We start from the raw sequence: 16426 nt of genomic DNA on the forward strand, positions 1-16426 counted from the left end.
CAAGAGCATGGTATGAATGCCTAAGAGACTTTCTTATCACTAATGGCTTCAAAGTTGGAAAGGCTGACCCTACTCTCTTCACTAAAACAATTGCTAAAGACTTGTTTATATGCCAAATTTACGTTGATGATATTATATTTGGGTCTACTAACAAGTCATCTTGTGAGGAGTTTAGTAGGATTATGATACAGAAATTCGAGATGTCTATGATGGGGGAGTTGAAGTATTTCCTTGGATTTCAAATCAAGCAACTCCAAGAGGGCACCTTCATCTGCCAAACTAAGTACATTCAAGATATACTCAAGAAGTTTGGAATGAAGAATGCCAAACCCATCAAGACACCGATGGGAACAAATGGGCATCACGACCTCGACACGGGAGGTAAATCCATAGATCAAAAGGTATACCGGTCGATGATAGGATCCTTACTCTATTTGTGTGCTTCACGACTGGATATTATGCTTTTTGTATGCATGTGTGCAAGGTTCCAGGCAAATCCTAAGGAAGTTCACCTTAGGGCCGTGAAAAGAATCATGAGATATTTAGTTTACACTCCTAAGTTTGGGCTATGGTACCCGAAGGGATCTACCTTTGATATAATTGGGTATTCTGATGCCTATTATGCCAGATGTAAAATTGATAGGAAGAGCACATCAGGGACTTGTCAGTTTCTAGGAAGATCCCTGGTGTCTTGGGCTTCAAAGAAACAAAACTCAGTAGCTCTATCCACCGTCGAAGCCGAGTATATTGCTGCAGGACACTGTTGTGAATAATTACTCTGGATGAGGCAAACCCTTAGGGACTATGGCTACAAATTGAGTACAATCCGCATGGCGGATAATTCCATTGAACACAACCGCACTAAGCACATAGACATCTGGTATCACATTTTTAGAGATCACCAACAAAAGAGGGATATCGAAATCGCTTATGTTAGCATCCACAACCAATTAGCCGATATCTTCACCAAGCCCCTAGATGAAAAGACTTTTAGCAAGCTTAGGAATGAGCTAAACATCTTAGATTCTCAGAACTTTGATTGAAACATTACACACATAGCTTATTTATATACCTTTGATCGTGTCTCTTTCATTTGGTACAAATACATATTTCTTATTATTCTTGTGCCAAGGCTAAGACTAATAACATTCCATGAGTATATCTATGTTTAGTCTTAGATTGAAAGAGAAATAGTGAATTCGGCAAAGGCAAGGCTTCCACTACAACTCTATCGGTATCATTTAACCTTTGCCTTCCTCATAAACTTTCATTCATATTTATTGGGGGAGAATGAATAGGCCTCTCAAGATTCTTCGTTTTTGGTGATTAATGCCAAAGGGGGAGAATTTATAGGCCCAAACAAAAAGGACTGCACCCACCACCCTATTTTTCAAAAACTGTTTCATAAAGGGGGAGAAATTATTCAAATTACAAAACCCTCTTGACATCAGCTAAGGGGAGAACTTCTTCAGGGGGAGCTTTTGTTTAACCAAAGGAAAAACATTTGAAACAGGGGGAGAATTTTTAAAATTCTTGGAAATGCTTTTTGCAAAAGAATTTGAAAAGACTTTTACTAAAATATTTGCAAAAACAACCTAAGTGGTGCAAATGTGGTCCAAAATGTTAAACTAGAAGAAAGCAATCATATATACTTAGAAATACTTTCAATTGATTCAATTCAAAGTGATTTATGCACATTTGTCAAAATTGCAAACTAAGTTACATTCCTACACCTTGTATTTGCTTTGGTTTGTGTTGGCATCGATCACCAAAAAGGGGGATATTGAAAGGGAAATGGCCTCAACATTTCCTATAATCGATTTTGGTGTTTGATGACCATCACAAACCTTATGGACTAACCAGTTTGCCCAGTTGATCATTTGTCAGGTGGATAAGTTAATCTATGTAGCGCCCAAAATCCTATGTTGAAAACTAAGAAAAAGTTCTGCAAAGATTTCATTTAAATTAAATATCATATTCATCTTATTCTTGAAGCTAACATCTCCTAAAACAAATATAGTTTCTAATAATAAAAGATTTAATAAAAGTACCCCTATATGATTTTAGTCATCCCTCTGCTGAAATATACATTTATAATTATTCTCAAAGGAATTTTATAAACTAGGGATTTAATTCTTAAAATGCCTACTCTCTATTTTAGCGTGTATGAATTTCATATTTAAAAGCATTTGTTTAAATAGTATAATAAATAAATTAATTAAACAAATCATATTCATGTTGGAGTACTTTTGTTTGTGCATTTGTTTTTGAAGATGAAACTCAGACCTAAATTCAAATTATAATTTGGATTTGAAATAGAAAAGGGAAGAACACAGAAAATAGAAAAGAATAAAACCCATCTTCGGCTGAATTTGTTCTCTGGCCCAACTTCATGTCAGCCGCACCAGCCCAACTGTCTCTCTCATTGCCTGTGGGTCCCGCCGTGGCAGCTCCTCAGTCCTGCGAGCCTTCTCCTGTTGCTATCTGGTGGGACCAACCGGTCATTCTCTGTGCTCCTGCGCGGACTCTCGCCTGATGCCGATGATGGGTGGGGACACCTTGTCAGCTCATTCTTCTCCCTCCTAACAAACCCGCACACATCTCTACCGCTCTGCTCCACAACAAACTGCAAGATTTTAGGAATTCTTGCTGGGATTCGGACCTGATGCAGAGTATAAAGCCATACCCCATGCCTCTCGGCTCCTCATCAATGAGCATCAAGCATTCCACCACCATCACCGAGGGGGAGCAGAGATGCGTGAGATCCGTCGTGGGCATCCGGTGGCTAAACCTCCGTTGTCACACTCGGATTTAAGGGATAAAGCCGGGTGTGTTTCATATGTGCGTCAAAGAAGAACAACACATGTAATAACATAGTGTATAGAGATAAATGTCACAATATCATCAAAGTAATTATTACATAGTGGAAGTCTTATGAAAATAAAAGATAAATATAAAGTGAACTAATGTTCATCCTTGGCGCCATAAAATCGATTGGGAGACACCACCTAGATCAAGTCGTACTCCTCGTTGTGTGGCTCCTCTTGGACCACCTGTTCTTCTCCTGTGGGGGGTTATATATCGCAAGTGTGAGCTCACAAAAGATCATAGCTCAACAAGTCGTGGGGAATAATGTGCATGGACTCACCAAAGGTGGGAGTTCATGTGATGTGTAAGGCTGATCAATAATAGGAGTTAAAGCTGAGTATTGCTTTTAATAAGTTGGTCAAATTTTATTAGCAATTACTAGATGTAAGTAAATACCAAACCATAATAATGATAGAACAAAATTCATAATAAATCCCATGCAATGCAAATGACAAATTGAATTTAGTTCCATAATTTAATCATGCGAGAGTCCTGAGCTGCTCATGACCGCGAGCACGGCTAGTATACCAGTTTTACACTCTGCAGAGGTTGTACCCTGTACTCACAAGTCATGTTACCCATCTGCCACGGGGTTATACGGGCCCCATACACCTCTACCAAGGAAGCGAGGCAGTGTGACACTACGAGGCCTTTACAAAGTTCCAAAAGCTTCAGAAAACCCACTACAGTTTCTAGGAAGAGCAATGCAGGAATCCCCTGTCTGACCGCCATCGCAGCAAAATCAACACGGGAACCTCCCTACACGCCTACTCCCCTACTGCCCTTGCCCTTATCGGGTAAGGTAGTCCTCCACTAACTTTCCTAGTTAGTCAGCCAAGGACGTTCCATTCCGCCCTTGTGGTGGCATGTGTTTCTCAAGTTAAGCTCCATGTTCTAATTAAAAATAATGATCTAGACATGAACAATAAAAATAATGATCTTGACATGAACATAATGTAATATTAAACCCAGAACCATATAGAGCAATAGCAAAACTACCCAAATAATTCAGAGGTGAACAAGGTAAAAAGATAAGCAGACTAGGGTGACCTATTGGATCCCATAAAAATTAAACCTATGCATGAATTAAATGATTATAAAGAACATTATTGGGTAACAAAAGTGGTCAAGGGCACAACTTGCCTTCAATGAGCTCCTGCTCAGCAACTTCTACCTGCTGAACACCCGGATCCGCGATCACTTGCTCGTCTACTCGAAGCAATACAAACAAACATAGTACAAGAGAAATTAATATCACACCAAACATGAGAACATACTGCATAATAATATTCTACGCATCGTAGTAAGATTGTAGGTTTGAGAATCACTAAATTCGGAGTTACAGATAACAAGTTATGATTTTCCGAAGTTTTAAGTGGTTGATACAGAATAAACTGAGTGGGCAATTTTAATCTATGTTTCATGACAAAACAGAGTTGCCGGGTGATAAACAATATTAAAACAAAATTAATGCAAGTGGAATGGATCAGTTTGGAGTTAATTCAAAGAAGTTATGAATTAAACAAGATTCTAGATTTATTTTTATATAAGAAATTATTTTTGAATTATTTCCTACCAATAAATTGAGACCAATGGACTGCGGGTATAAATTTCTGAAAGTCGGGGGTTCATTCTGTAAATTCCTGGGCCTGGTTGTGATGATTCCTGTATAGGCTAGGATGGCGGGTTGATTCTATGATTTTCGAGGGACTCATATGCAAAAGCGCATGACCGAAGGGGTATGAAGCATTCACCATCGGATTAGAATTCTACAGCCCCAATTATACCTACCCGAGATCTAACCGGTATGGAATCTTAGCCGTAGGATTCAAGATCGAGGGTTGAAATTTAATGTGAACGCGATCTAATCCTAACCCAGCATCCCTGAAAGGGAATTAGGCTTACACCTAGTTCCTAAATAATTTTGGTGGTTGAATTGCCCAACACAAATAATTGGACTAACTAGTTTGCTCTAGTGTATAAGTTATACAGGTGCCAAAGGTTCACACTTGCCAATAAAAAGACCAAGTATTGGGTTCAACAAAAGAGCAAAGGGACAACCAAAGGCACCTCTGATCTGGCGCACCGGACTGTCCGGTGTGCCACCGGACATGTCCGGTGCACCAGAGGACTCCAACTCGAACTCGTCACCTTCGGGAATTTCCAGAGGCGTCTCCGCTAAAATTCACAGGACTGTCCGGTGTACACCGGACAGTGTCCGGTGCTCCAAGGAAGAGCGGCCTCTAGACCTCGCCAGTCTCGGGAATTCAGAACGGCAGCTCCGCTATAATTCACCGGACATGTCCGGTGTGCACCGGATTGTCCGGTGTAACTGCGGGGCAACGGCTACTTCGCGCCAACGGTTACTTCGCGCCAACGGTCACCTACAACAGCAATTAATGCGCGCCAGAGCGCACAGAAGGCAGGCACGCACGTCATGGCGCACCGGACACTCTACAGTACATGTCCGGTGCGCCACCGGACATCCAGGCGGTCCCAGCGTCAGAACTCCAACGGTCAGAACCCTGACGGCCGGGTGACGTGGCTGTCGCACCGGACATGTCCGGTGTGCACCGGACTGTCCGGTGCACCATACGACAGACAGCTTTCACCAACGGCTAGATTTTGGTTGGTGGATATAAATACCACCCCAACCGGCCACTTCAATGTGTGGGAGCCCAAGCAACATTCTAAGTCATCTAGTTGACATACTCAAGCCCTCCCAACCACATATATTCATTGATCCATCCTATACACAAGATTTAGACCACTACAACCAACACAAGTGCCACAAAAGAGAGAGCAAGCAAAAGAGAGCTACTCATTTGAGTTTAGCACTAGTGTCTTGTGAGATTCATCGAGAGATAGTGTGTGCTTTATTCTTGTGTTCATTTGTGCGTGGAGTATTGACTCCCATCGAACTTCCTCCAAAGTTTTGGAGGCTTGTAAAAGCTAGCAAGAGACACCAAAGAGTGTGGTGGTCCTTGTGGGATCGAGAGTGATCCTTGAGAAGAAGAAGAGCTCACCGATCCTTGTGTGATCGGGGGAGAGAGGGAAAGGGTTGAAAAAGACCCGTCCTTAAGTGGACTCCTCAACGGGGACTAGGCCTTCGAGGGCCGAACCTCGGTAAAACAAATCACCCGTGTCCATTGTGTTTATTGCTTGTGATTTGTTTGCTTTCCTTTGCTCTAAGTTTTCTTGCACCATTATTTGCCAATATCATTTGGTGTTGCTTCAAGTTAAAATTCCCATTTAGTGAAGCAACACGTTGCAAGAAAGAACTTTACCTAGTGCTCTTCTCTTCTAAGGCTTCTTGCTTTGTTATTCTATAACTTATTTGATTCGTCACTCCCTCATTATTTAGCAATATTCTTTTCAAGCAAGAACTTAGTTTGTATACTCCTATATTTGTATATCTTGTTCTAACCACTCATCAAGGGATCTAGTTGGGGGATAAAGTTTTAATTTTCAGGTTTCGCCTATTCACCCCCCCTCTAGGCGACTTTCAATTGGTATCAGAGCTAGGCACTTCATCTTGAGTCTAACAACTCGAAGTGATGGCTCGTAGAAGATCCCAAAAGAACAAGAAGACCCAGGAGAACAAGGAGGTAACTCTTGAGATATTACTTTCCGATTGTTTTAATTATGATTCTTGGTCTACTAGAGTGATAAATGCCTTTAGAGCGATAGACCCACAATTAGAACAAATTTTAGACAAGAGTATTATTCCTCCTAACTATGCTAGGGAAAATGCCTCCGAAGAAGATTTAAGATGTATTCGCTTAAACTATCTAGCTTATGACATCTTAAGTAAATCCCTTAGCAAAGAATATTATCATGCCTTCATAATAAAATATGACAAACCCATTTGTGATGTGCATGATATTTGGACTAGAATTAAAATCAAATTTAATGAGTCCAAACATGATAGTTCATTTTGTGCTTCTACTTCCTTTGGTATTTGTGATACTAACCCTTGCAAGGAAGAAGAAGAAAATGAACGATGGAGACCAAACGATGAATCCACCTCTCCAAAAGGTTTGTCTTCCCATTTCAATTCCCACATATGTTGTGTGGCTAATGAAAATGATAGCAGAAGCACAAATGAGGATGAGGAGGAAGAAAGAAGCTTCATGCAACTCTACGCTCGCCTAAGCCAAGAAGATAAGGCGATCATGCTCAAACTTCTAGAAAGAGCGAGAGAGCAAAGCGAAGCTCGTCAAAGGCTAGAAGATATTCTCTCCATGAAAATGCTACACTTTGACGAGTTGACTAAAGAACATGAGGAGCTAAAATGCTCTCATGTTAATTTGGTCCAAAGGTATAAAACTATTTCAATTGAGCAAGATAACGCTTTACATTGTATCGCTCAATTAGTAAATAGGAATACCTTGCTTAAGGACCAAGTAGAAAAGCTAAAAGTTGAAAATCTAGCTTTTCAAGAAAAATATGATATGCTCCTATGCTCTCATGAAAATCTTAGAGATGATCATATCATATTAAACATTGCTCATGAGGTTGTGATAGAAAACTTAAAATCTCAACAACCTCACTCATGCACATGTATTCAAATTGATACTATATTACCATGTGCTAATGCTTGTTGTCCGTCGACAAGCAAATCTTCCTTTGAGCTAGAATTTGCAGGAACAAACGATGATTCATATCAAAAGCTCAAGGAAGAAAATGAGAGGCTAAAGATGAGCTTGACACAACTAAAAGGGAAATGCATTGCCCAACCTTCCCAAGATAACCGTGATCACATGGTGAAGAAGCTTGAGACGGGAACAACCGTGGCATGCACTACATCCCTTAAAGAAAATGTCAAGGATTTGAGGATTGCCAAGAGGAAGAAACAAAAGATGAAATTCAACACCTCCTCCAAAAGCCTCAACCACGCCTCCACAAAAGGTAACATCCAAGGTAATGATCAAGCCACACTTCACATTAAGAGGTGTAGTGAATGCTTTGAAGAGGGGCACTTGATTAGGTCATGTCCCTATATTAAAAATGGCTTGAGTATTAACAAGGATGATAGACTTTGTTTTAAATGCTCCAATAAGGGACACCTGCTTAGATCTTGTCCCCATTTAAAACAAAAAGGCATAGGGTTAGAAAAGAAAGTTTTTACTAACCGTGTAGCAAGCAACAAACAAGGAAAGAAGAAAGCTTCAAAACTTGAAAAACGACTATGCTACACATGCCGAAAGAAGGGACATCAATGCAAGGATTGTCCCATTGGTAACAATCCCACTCCTATCTTGTCAATTAATTCACATGTAACTAGGCAACCCAAAATTACACGTTTGGGTTCCTAGATCTTTGTTGACTAACCATGTTGGACCCATCAAGCGATGGGCACCAAAATATGCTTGACAAGCTTTGCAGGAAAAGGAGATGATATGAAGCCTTGGGGTGCTTGAGAGAGTCCATTCAATTCTTATCAACTCAAGCTATCAATCTTCAATGATCTATGTCCGAGATTGACCCGAGGTTATTTTTCAAATTGTTATGTCTAAAATTCATATCATCTCGAGGAAGATATTATATGTTGTAGGAAGTAAAGAGATATCATGTGCGAAAAATCAAGGCCTACAACATGAAGGAAAGCTAAGGATGGTAACTTCTATGCTTTTAAATGCAAGTATTTTAAACTATCATTTCTTATGTGTCTTGTGTAGTCTCATAGAAATATATAGCACTTCAAATATCTTCAAATTTTATTTACCATTCTTTGAAGAATTTCCTCTCATATGGTAGATTGCATACTCATCATTTCCATCCTATGGCAATCTACATGGTTTAAAATGTTGCAAGTATCTTATGGCATGTTTTTCACTAAGTTGTGTTATTATTGCCATGATTCTAGATATAGAGAGATATTTCATATTCTTAAAAGGATAAGGTGTCATGTAAGGAATTCAAATCCTTAGGACTCTTATAAAAGGAAAACTCTCTCTATAACTAGAATAGTGATACTAATGATTTTATTTAAATAACCCAAGTAGTCTCACTTGTAGAGAATAAGTTTCTCTTTGGAAATATGTAATCTAATATGAAAAGAAAAATCAATCCAATAATTTATGATGTGTTTTTACTTGGTTAAATTGGATTTGATTCTTTCACATTTATCGCTTTCCATATCATGAATTAGATTTATTTCCATAATCTTGAAGGATTATTTATGCTTGTTTTATGAGTTAAAATTGAGCATAACATCATCTATGGATAATCTAGTTCATGCCATGAAGTTTCCATGTTTTAGTAATCTGGCTTTCCATTCCTTATCAAAATGATTACAAAAATGGAAACTAGTGCTTGTGTTACTAACAAAGCATCTCTTGAGCTTACTTTTGAATATCTATAAAAGAAAGTGCACAAGCCTCATGGGTTGCTCATTTACCCAAAAGAAGAAAGGTAAAAGCAAAGGTATGGGAACTCATCTCTTTAATATAGTTTCCATCAATGATTGTTTACTTTAAATTATGTCTTTGTGAAGAAATAGATTCTTTATTAAATATAAATTGGCTAAGTTGTGCATTCAATCTCATTCTCATCAATGCACTTATCCATTAGAATCTATTTCACACCTTTGCTATATTTGTTATCATATTGATTTGCTTCCAAGTAATGATTAACTAAATTCAATATGATAAAGTAAAATCTCCAATGATTATGCTTAAAAAGTGCTCACTCATATTTCTCAAATGAAATGCACTAATGTTAAGGATTTTACTTCATGTCTGTGTGACTTATGAATGATGAACTGTCTATATTTTCTATCTAAAGAGATCATCCTTCATCATATACTCCCTTGTGCTATTAACATCTTTCTTGAGTATTTTCAATAAGTTTGAAAGGAAAAGGAAACAACCCCAAAGGGAGGACTCTCAAATGAAAGAGGAGGACATCAAGAACAACAACACCTACTTGGATAATAAGGTCTACAAAACAATCAATGGTGTGGTTGTGAGTATTCTAAATACTTTCATTATGAGAATACTAGGCTTAAATTGTTATTGCAAAATTTATGAGCCTTGATCAAGATGTATAATGCTTCTCCCCTTTCATCTTTAAAGTAAATGCATCCATTCAATTCATTCAAATACTTGATGCATATCTTTAGGGGGAGCCTCTTTTTATATCTTGATTTTGTTGAGACTATTGCTTTATCTCAGAAATCTCATATAGTCTCTTGCATCAGAATAAGTTTCTCATGAAGTATGTTACTACTTTAAATTCTTGTCTTTCACTCTAAAGTAGCATATTTGCTGGATTCTCCTACTCTAAGCTTAATTGATAATCTATGTGTATGTTGTTCTTTTGATCACATCTGCTATTTGTTTGATCATTGAATGACTTCCATCATCAATCATGCTTCTTAGTGCCGTATATACTATCAATCAATATCTCTCTTATGCACTAAATTAAAAGGAGAATTCATGATACATTTATGCAACTTGTGATCCATTTGATATATGCTAACAATAACTTGAAAAAGATCACTAGTTGTAGAACTCTCTCTTGTGCAAAATATTTCCATATTTTGTCATTAAGAATAGGTCTTAAGCATCTAAGACTAAGGACAAAGCACAATGAAGAGAGCGTCCCTATGTAAAGGTACAAAAAAGGTAAAACTATCTCCTTTCATTTTAAACTTGTACCTAAATCTTCCTTTTTTTATACTCTCTTAACATATCTTGTATAAAAGGAAGAGAAAGCATGTCCATGTATTATCCCTGCTTCATACCTAGTTTAATTTCCCAAGATTCATTCCTGCTTTAGTGCATCTCTGGTAAAACTAGATGAAATACTTTTATTGTCAAAGAGCTTAAAGCTTAACCTTGTAACGAGGATAAGCTACCTTTGTTTCAAAGGTGGATGGTCCTTAAGTCTCTTTGAAATCCTTAAGGGAAAATGCTTAAATTGTTTACAACATGCTTTCGTAAGTGCATAAATTGTCATGAGCATCACACTTATACTATGACACAATGCACTTCACAATCTGTATGATATAGATATGTTCTCATTAACCTAATTATGTGCAATTGGCATTTAAGGCCAAATATGTGTTCCTCTCCATGCACATACTTAGGGGGAGCAATCTATGTTATATAGAACTATGATCATGCTTAATTTGATATATCCTCTTGATCATATCTCTTTTATATGCTATGACTAATGTGTTTTCAAGTGAATTTCAAACCAAGTCATAGGTACATTGAAAGGGAATTGGAGTCTTCGGCGAAGACAAAGCTTCCACTCTACTCTATCGGTATTATCTACCCTTCGCCATCACTCCACAATGTCTCTCCATCTTTGGTATAATCTTCACTCATATGTTTTATTTGCCAAAGGGGAGAAAATAGTTAGGAAAAGGGCCTATATTTCATTCCAAGTATCCGTTTTTGGCGATTCATGCCAAAGGGGGAGAAAGTATTGGCCCAAAGCAAAAGGACCGCACCACCACCCTAATTTTAAAATTAATGATTTTCAATTGGTAAATTTCAAATTGGTATCTCTTTGTGTTCTAAAGGGAGAGAAAGTAGTATTTTCAAAATTGATATCCTAAAACCCTCTTGAACACTAGGAGGAGAATTTATTTGAGGGGGAGTTTTGTTTAGTCAAAGGAAAAGCATTTGAAACAGGGGGAGAACATTTCAAATGTTGAAAATGCTTTGCAAAAATCTTATTCATCTACCTTTGACTATGTTGCAAAAGGATTTTTGAAAAGGATTTACAAAAAGAATTTGCAAAACATGTGGTGCAAGCGTGGTCCAAAATGTTAAAAATAAAAAAACAATCCATACACATCTAGTAAGTAACATTTATTGGCTCAATTCCAAGCAACCTTTGCACTTACATTATGCAAACTAGTTCAATTATGCACTTTTATATTTGCTTTGGTTTGTGTTGGCATCAATCACCAAAAAGGGGGAGATTGAAAGGGAATTAGGCTTACACCTAGTTCCTAAATAATTTTGGTGGTTGAATTGCCCAACACAAATAATTGGACTAACTAGTTTGCTCTAGTGTATAAGTTATACAGGTGCCAAAGGTTCACACTTGCCAATAAAAAGACCAAGTATTGGGTTCAACAAAAGAGCAAAGGGACAACCAAAGGCACCTCTGATCTGGCGCACCGGACTGTCCGGTGTGCCACCGGACATGTCCGGTGCACCAGAGGACTCCAACTCGAACTCGTCACCTTCGGGAATTTCCAGAGGCGTCTCCGCTAAAATTCACAGGACTGTCCGGTGTACACCGGACAGTGTCCGGTGCTCCAAGGAAGAGCGGCCTCTAGACCTCGCCAGTCTCGGGAATTCAGAACGGCAGCTCCGCTATAATTCACCGGACATGTCCGGTGTGCACCGGACTGTCCGGTGTAACTGTGGGGCAACGGCTACTTCGCGCCTACGGTCACCTGCAACAGCAATTAATGCGCGCCAGAGCGCGCAGAAGGCAGGCACGCACGTCATGGCGCACCGGACACTCTACAGTACATGTCTGGTGCGCCACCGGACATCCAGGCGGTCCCAGCGTCAGAACTCCAACGGTCAGAACCCTGACGGCCGGGTGACGTGGCTGTCGCACCGGACATGTCCGGTGTGCACCGGACTGTCCGGTGCACCATACGACAGACAGCTTTCACCAACGGCTAGATTTTGGTTGGTGGCTATAAATACCACCCCAACCGGCCACTTCAATGTGTGGGAGCCCAAGCAACATTCTAAGTCATCTAGTTGACATACTCAAGCCCTCCCAACCACATATATTCATTGATCCATCCTATACACAAGATTTAGACCACTACAACCAACACAAGTGCCACAAAAGAGAGAGCAAGCAAAAGAGAGCTACTCATTTGAGTTTAGCACTAGTGTCTTGTGAGATTCATCGAGAGATAGTGTGTGCTTTATTCTTGTGTTCATTTGTGCGTGGAGTATTGACTCCCATCGAACTTCCTCCAAAGTTTTGGAGGCTTGTAAAAGCTAGCAAGAGACACCAAAGAGTGTGGTGGTCCTTGTGGGATCGAGAGTGATCCTTGAGAAGAAGAAGAGCTCACCGATCCTTGTGTGATCGGGGGAGAGAGGGAAAGGGTTGAAAAAGACCCGTCCTTAAGTGGACTCCTCAATGGGGACTAGGCCTTCGAGGGCCGAACCTCGGTAAAACAAATCACCCGTGTCCATTGTGTTTATTGCTTGTGATTTGTTTGATTTCCTTTGCTCTAAGTTTTCTTGCACCATTATTTGCCAATATCATTTGGTGTTGCTTCAAGTTAAAATTCCCATTTAGTGAAGCAACACGTTGCAAGAAAGAACTTGACCTAGTGCTCTTCTCTTCTAAAGCTTCTTGCTTTGTTATTCTATAACTTATTTGATTCATCACTCCCTCATTATTTAGCAATATTCTTTTCAAGCAAGAACTTAGTTTGTATACTCCTATATTTGTATATCTTGTTCTAACCACTCATCAAGGGATCTAGTTGGGGGATAAAGTTTTAATTTTCAGGTTTCGCCTATTCACCCCCCCTCTAGGCGACTTTCAGATCCAACGGTTGAACTTCACTCACCCGAACCGGAAAGCTACTTCTAATCACAGACGTCGACAACGGATCCGACGGTGCACGACACTCTTCCCCACCCCGCACACTGACGCGGCGGCACTGGCCATCCCGCGGCAGAGCTCCTGCCTCCGCGGCGACCAACGCAACAATCGCCGCCCATACCCTAAATTGATGACACTACTCGATCCTAGGGTTCTAGTGATTTGCGTGCGGTACTAGCAACAACATTCGACTGCCGCGAAAGTCGTGCTCACAGATTCTCGCGCTCCATGGCGGCGCCGTGAAGTCCGGCGAGGAATTCCCCCTTCACTGAAGCACCTACCCTCTAATCCACCGGTGCTACGTGTTGAGGACATAAAGGCAAAGGGTACAGTGGGGAAATTACCGGTAAACGATCGGCGGTGAGTCTTGACCACGGTGACGAGCAGCACGGCGGCGGTGATGAGCTAGGTGTCGCGGCGCAGCCAAGCGGTGGCGGTTGATGGTTGAGAGAGCAGGAAGGACGAGGAAATTGCAACCTAAGCTACCTTATAACAGCCAGGCGAGTCGGTTGGGGCGCAGACTCACGGGATTGGGTTCTAGTGCATGCGGGGGAGGCCGGTAGAGTCACACGGGTCTGACCTTCGCGGAGGTGGGGGATGACCTGTAGGCCCCACACGGTAGTGGGCGCACGATGATCGCGCCAGGGACCCACATGGTGGTGAGTGGAGACGAGCGCGAGGCACCGATTCACTGATAAATGGATCCACCCGCGCAGCGAGCCGATCTATCCATGTCGTGGGCACGGATGCACGACCGACGAGTGGGGCCCACCCGTCAGCATGTGGGCTAGGAGCGGGTTGCGCGGTGGAGTGGGAAATGGGTCGCCTGTGTGGGATTGGGCCCATCGCGCCATTTCTCTTTTTCTTTTCTTTTTTTCTTTTTCCTTTTCTATTTTCTTTTCCTTTTTATTTTCAAATTCATAATTTAAATTCCCATTTAAACTCAAACTTCGTGGTAAACTGGTTTTGTCATTAAATGTCCAACTTAAACATGGCATGTGTGAATTTATTTATTTTTAATATTTATTTTATGATATCTAGTTCTTTTCTTTCTCCAATTTCTAGGATTCCAAATTTAGGTTTAATGCCCATCTCAACTTTAGTATGTTTCTTTTATCATTATCTTCATGAGTGAATGCACAAACAAATAAACCACATCATGATGCACAAATTATTTTAGGTGTCACTAATTAGTTGCTCAATTTAAATGTGAGCGTTCTCATGTGCTAATAGAATTCACAGAAAATAAAGAAATCAACTCTATCTTTATTATTTACACTTTTTGGGTATTACATCCATGGGGTTTAGGGATCGATCAAGGGGTAGAACCATTTGTTGAGGATCTCGTGTGTCGCGGCGGCAAGCGAGTTGGGTAGCCGGAGCTGGAGCAATTGCTCGATGGAACAATTGGCGCCGCCGCAGATTGCGCTGCACCGTGGGCGCTCATCTCCGTGCCCTAATTCATGGTAAGGATATAGCCCAACCTTTCGCTTTTGTAGAGGCTTTGTGTTGGACCCACCGGAGTTGGAAATAGAGCATCAGGGCGCGTGTGCTCGCGCCGCCGGCGTGTGCTCCGCCGCGAATCGCGTGGGCGCCACCGCACGGGTGCTCTTGTGGGGAAAGACGCGCGCCAACCGTAGGATGTGTTACAAGCGGTTAGGATTAGCGTCTGGGGTATCAGATTGAATCCTTTGATCCGAAACACTAACCCGTGATCGGACGCTCCTAGATTGTAGGTGTTGTTTTAAATCCATATCGTTAATCCCCAATCTGACGGCTGGAAGTCCGTACCGGTTCATTGCTTGCGGGATTCGATCTGTGACGTCCGCATTTGATCCAACGGACCCAAGTGAGCGCCATTTCATTTATAAGTGTAATCTAATCCGTGTCGTGGACTTCCCATCCAACGGCTGTCGCGTGCGGATACCCCTTCTACGCACCCTTTTTGCAAAAGAGCCCCTCACCTTATGCAAAATCAACCCGCCCTCCAGGTAATAGTATCGGGTATATAAATTGGGTCCCTGGAATTCACAAACTAGCCCTTGGGGTCTCAGGAATTTATGCCCACAGCCTAGAGAGTAAACAAACATGATAAAATAATATGAGAACTGATTTCTAGTACAAAAATAATTTCAGAAACTTGTTTAATTCATAATTAATTCATTTTAACTCCTTTTTATCCATTCCAGTTGCATTAAGTTCATAACAGTATTGTTTATCAATTGGTAACCTTAGTTTGTTATGAAACTTAGATTTTAAATTATACACTTAGTTCCTTTTTACCCAACACTTAAACTTCGAAAATCCATAACTTCTCCGTTTTAACTCCAGATTAACCTGATCAAGTTGCGTTAATTTCGTAATAAAGTTGCCTACACAGTAGCAATATTATTTGATCAAGTCCTATAACTTTAATGTATAGGTATTATCTAACCTATGTTATGGGTAGATTAATCTTTCTTAATATATCCACAATTATAACCAAACTTGGTTATGCCCCTGCTCAAGTTGTAACTTAAAGTAGAGTTGATTGGATGTATCTTTAATATACTCTCTCATATACTTTACCTTAACCCACATAGAATCTAGTTTTTATTATTCAATCACGTAGGTCTTCCGAAAATCATAACTCTTTAACCACAGCTCCGAATTTAGTAATTCTCGAACCCACGATCTCATAGCGGTGCGTAGATCATTATTATACAGTTTGTTCTTATGGTTGGTGTGATGTTAATTTTGTCTATACCATGTTTGTTTGTATTGCTACGACTAACAGTGAGGTTATGAGAATATGAAGAGCAAGTTGGTACCTGGAATGTCAAGTCCTAGGCAAGTTTGACCCTTGATCACTTTTATTTACCCAATAATGTTCTCTATAATCATTTTATCATGCACAGGCTTAATTTTGATGGGACCCAATAGGTCACCCTAGTTTGGTCATCTTTACACC

The sequence above is a fragment of the Zea mays genome, chromosome 4 (assembly GCF_902167145.1).
Source record: "Zea mays cultivar B73 chromosome 4, Zm-B73-REFERENCE-NAM-5.0, whole genome shotgun sequence".
Classification (NCBI taxonomy): domain Eukaryota; kingdom Viridiplantae; phylum Streptophyta; class Magnoliopsida; order Poales; family Poaceae; genus Zea; species Zea mays.